At 46.4% G+C, this 5,000-nt stretch overlaps 1 protein-coding gene across 1 annotated transcript in view; it reads left to right on the top strand.

Annotated features, from left to right (window-relative positions):
• The window catches only part of dscaml1 (Down syndrome cell adhesion molecule like 1), a 93,257-nt gene that overhangs the window by 18,133 nt on the left and 70,124 nt on the right, over positions 1 to 5,000 (top strand). The gene's annotated exons all lie outside the window — the stretch shown is intronic.

The following is a 5,000-nucleotide window of genomic DNA, read 5'->3' as shown; positions in this document are numbered from 1 at the left end:
CGGGCATGTTCTTGGTCAATGCTGTACCTATCCACCAAGTGTCATGGAAATTGGGCCAGTATTATTTGTATAATCTTGCTGACAGACAAGCAAACCACACCAAAAAAAAAACAAAAACATAACCTCCTTGGCTGAGGTTGCAAATTTACCATGCCATGGGAGGAGGTCCCGTCACCATCTGAGTGGAGCCTAATATTAGTAAGGCAGAAGACCTCTGTGGGCCAGGTGGCAGGGTGTGTGTGTGTGTGTGGGAGTGGGGGGGGGGGGGGGGGGAATGGGGTGGTGTCTCATGGCTGGGCCCGTTGACCTGGCTCTCTAACGCGTGCGGTGGTGAGCAGACAGACAGACACACGACAGCACAGACGCTTGGCTGGCTGACCCTCCTGCACTGTGCCAAGGTCACGGCGTGTGTGCGCCCAGCGACAGGGAGGGATTTACACACACACACACTCACACACACACACACACACACACACACACATACACACACAGTCTCCAGCTTTTTCAATATCAATATCATTCTGTCTCTCTTTCTCTCTCACTCTCACAGTCTCACACACACACACACACACACACACACACATTCACACACACACACACACAGATTCAGCCTGTGCCAAGCTTGTGCCAATGTACCAGTCTTCTCCCAGTCTCCATCTGTCCTTTAAGCTAGAGTTCCCACCAAACACACACACACTCTTTCTATTTACTCTCTCTCTCTCTCTCTCTCTCTCTCACACACACACACACACACACACACACACACACACACACACACACTCATACATGTGCTGTATATGAGCCCTCCCCTCTTCCCTCTGTATTCAGGTGGATGTGTATTGTGTAATGCGAAGGCAGCACCCACAAAGTAATGCAAACCAACCCAAAACAATGTAATTAATGGCAAAGTCAGTCAGCGTAGTGAAGTTAAAACCAAACGGCTGGCCTAACTTTTTGTCTCCACCTAGTTAATTTGGTGTTTGTTCCCCCGAGGACGAAAACAAATGACCCACCAGTCGGCTCTGGGGTGGAGTGACTTTCGCCTCCAATAATTACCCCAATTAATCAATTAAGTGCTGAGGCAGGACAAAAACCGCCGGCGGACCCTGCCACCCACCCCACGCCACATACACCCACACACACACACACACACACAGAACCCTCCGGAACACCGGCGCTGGCCTAGATCGCCAGCCGGAGCCCGTGTGCTCGCTCTCTGGGCTCGGCGGTTGCCAGGGGCAACGGGGCGTGGAGCGGCAGGGTGTGGTGTCTCAGGTGACACCAGGAGAATGATGACAGCTGACAGCTCTCTGCATGACACCACCCCTCCCCCTCCTCTCTCTCTCTCTTGCTCTTTCCCTCCTCCCCTTTTCTCACCCACTCTCCCTCCTTGCATGCTGATCCGGTGCCAATAATAGCGCAGACACCTGTGTGGATAACTGTACATATAAAAATCCCTCTATGAGAGCTTGTGTTGATCCCTTCCTCCCTCTAGCTATCGAATGCTCTATCTATCTATCTATCTATCTATCTATCTATCTATCTATCTATCTCTATCTATCTATCTATCTATCTATGTATCTATCTATCTCTATCCATCTATCTGTCTATCTATCTATCTCTCTCTACCCCTCTTTCCTCTTTCCTTCTCCTTTCCTACACACAGTCATCCCTTGTTCTGATTCCTCATTTTGTTGCGATAAGGTCATGTTTTCAATGTGGTGTGTCTGTCTGTCTGTCTGCAAGGAGGATTATGTAAACTACCAGGCCGATTTTTCATGAAACTTGGTGGAAAGGTGTAGGAGTTGAGCCAAAGTGATGGACCAGATCCAACTGATGGGATACCTCTGCACTTTTATTTTCACTCTCACTAACATTTCGAAATGTATCATGTGGCCTTGGCAGAGGTCTGTGTTCTCCGAGTGCCTTTCTTGTCTTAAACATGTCTCCCTGTGGTGTGTTTCTTTGTTGTACCTCCCCTGCAGAACCTCACTGCGCATCTACATGTGACAGACACAGTAATAAAATCATCACATGCGTTTCCCTGAAACCATTACTCGTGCTCCTCGTTTCCAGCTCCTCATGAAGTCATTTGCTCTCCTGCTATCAGATTCTTCCTCCTCTTTTGTCTCCAGGAAGCCGAGAAAAACATCAGACTCTGATATGGATCTCGCTGCTATCTGGTTAGGATATGACCAAGAACAACATATTTTAAATTGAACTTAAGATATACAGTATCTTCGCTCGTCTTGCAAGGGAGAGGGATGGGACTGGACCTGTGGAATCCTCTGGTCATTTTTATACATTTTGCTCACATCAACTTACCTTTCAAAGCCTTCTCCTTTGACATCATACTTCAAACGGTCAACCAAACCATCATTTACAAAGGGGAAGAAATCATACAGTATCCCCCAACATACATAATTGATTTATGCTGGGAAAAAAACAAAACATGCAGGACCCAGCAACATAAGTAAACCATCATTTATGACCCAGCGACATAAGTAAACCATCATTTATGAGGAGAACAAAACTCAACAAAACAAAACAAAACAAACAGCATCCATCAACATAACCTTCTACGATCCTGCCCTTTGCACAAACCACTGTTTGTGGTGGCCTCTCTCTCTCTCTCCCCATGCTCCGAGCACGCTGCCCAGTCCATTTAATTTCACTCGGTGAGAAATCACAGGGGTCGGGGACTCGGAGGGCTTGAGTGTCTCGGCTGGCGACGGGGAAAAGCCGCCAACCTGCCACGTAATTGGCAGTCCATCTCTCCGTCCGTCCTCACTGTGAATCTGCAGCCATTGTTACTTCAGGCTGCAGTAATAAGCGCTTCCTACTTGTCTTCCCTCCTTTGCAATGTTGCTCCAAGAACCCCTCTCTGGCTCTGTGATCACCCTGCTCTCAAACGCAAAAACACTTTACCAGAGATTTTCTGCCTGATTTTTCTTTCTTTATGTATATAATTAAAAAAAAAACTGCACTGCCAGACATTAATGACCATTCTCCCCTAAAACAGAGCTGATCTACATGCTCGCGGACCACGTAAATAAAATATGTGGCCTTTTGCATGTTTGAGCAGATTGACTGGCAGTAGTCATGAGGCCGTTATTTGATATGGAAATGAGCACGAGCATGCGGTGGGGAATGGCAGCGTGTCCGTTATGAATACCTATTTCACCGCAGTGGAGAGGCGAGATTTGGGATTTCTCCTCCACACTGCCGCAGAGTGAGCTAAGGTAAGCTGTCAGTTAGGGTGAACTTCAGGGGCCCCTCTCTGTGCACACACACACACACAGGCACGCGCGCACACACACACACACACACTCTCCGAGCTTTGCCATGGCAGGTGCTCTGCTTGAAACGCCCACACCCTCTGCGCACTCACCCCCCTTTGTCTCTTGTGCTTGCCAACTGCCTGATAGGTAATGTTTATTTTTAATCCATTCACTAATGGGCACAGCCACTCAGTGGTCCCTGTTCTTATTTAATTCTTTTTTTTTTCATTATTTCCTTCTCTTTTTGTGCTCCTTGGTTTATGAATAAGTAAATATGGTATTTGGTTTCTTTCTAGTTAATAATTTAAATGACAGTGATACAGGACTCTCTCCCTCCCTCTGTCTCTGAGTGCGAGTGTGTTTTAGCTCGTTTCTAAGCAACCAGTACAACTCGTCAGACATCGGTTCCATGATGGCGCAGGGGCGCGGGGCGCGTCATTTACGCAAACAATACAATTTGCATATTGCCATTTTTCAAAAGGAGCTGTAATGCATTTCTTTCTCTCCCGTTTCTTTGGGCATGCATTATTTAGCCACCACGGTTGTCTTTTTCATGTTTACGCTTTCTAGACCTTTGTTCAACAAAAGCAGACAAGGTGTAGTCCACCCGCACCTTTCCATCACAACGTGTTTACCGCTCGAAAAGGTTTGCGTCGGCCTAAGAAAAATAGAAATGTTTCCCTTCAGAGTACATACAGTGGACACACACACACAAATAAAGCTCGGTTACCCAACTGGTCGAGTCTATCAAAGAGTAAATAAATGATTGAATTTATTGAGCTCTGAAGGGAGGGGTAGGAAGATTAATCGATTTGTTGTATTGATTTAGATCTCGTCTGCTTCAATAAAAGGGTGGTTACTTACCCTAAGTAAATACACGAATACCTTATGGAATTATGAACACGTGTTTCGATTCGTTTACAAAAGGGCAAACACCTCACTTTTCCGGGCTCATAGGGAATTGAATCGGGGAAAACAGTTGACAGATATGTGGCAATTCTTTCCCCTATACTGAATCGCATACGTGTCAAGTGTAGGCCTATATTTTGGGGGGAGGAAATAGGATATAGTAGGACTCTGGGGTTAAAACGACTTCACGGCCAGACAAGGACATTGGTTTGGGTTTCTGTGGGTGACACAGGCGGCAGGCACAAACCGTTATTAATGACTAAGGAAATTCGCCCGCGGGCTAGGCGTTAATTATATCGCTAGAGAGGGACAGAGGGAAAGGGAGAGGGAAAGAGGGTAGTGCGCGGACATTTGACTGCCACGTTGTGCAAATTCTTGTGATTGCTCCGTCATTTCAGCAGGAAAGGCACAGTGGTCGAATTAGAAGCGAATCCAATTGCAATGCCACAGAGTTTTGAGGCTGCTGTAGTTCGATAGTGTAATCAAATTTACGTCGTCATGTTTGTCAGGGGCTCCCTTTACTGCGTGTTCGTCTCTCTCTCCGCATACCCTTGAAATTAAAATCCATAAGTGAATGGATGTTGATGAAAAGGAAACAAATTGAATTCGCCAAAATGAAAACAAAATTCAGTGTCTTGTTTAATTGGCTTAAGGTCCCTTGTTTCTTCCTGAACTGTGGGCTAATTTCTGGACTCATAAACAATGCTTGTCAACCTCTCTCTGCTCCTTCCTGTTGCGCCTTGCTATTGAATTAGCTCCAGTTGTCAGGTACAGCGAGCATCCCCTTCACGCGGCCAAATGTTTGTGACA

Source organism: Alosa pseudoharengus, unplaced genomic scaffold, assembly GCF_046254945.1.
Source record: "Alosa pseudoharengus isolate Yale_2024_CS ecotype anadromous, Long Island Sound unplaced genomic scaffold, YU_APseudo_1.1 YU_APseudo_1.1_scf_13, whole genome shotgun sequence".
NCBI lineage: Eukaryota > Metazoa > Chordata > Actinopteri > Clupeiformes > Clupeidae > Alosa > Alosa pseudoharengus.
This window is presented reverse-complemented; position numbering and strand designations above follow the sequence as displayed.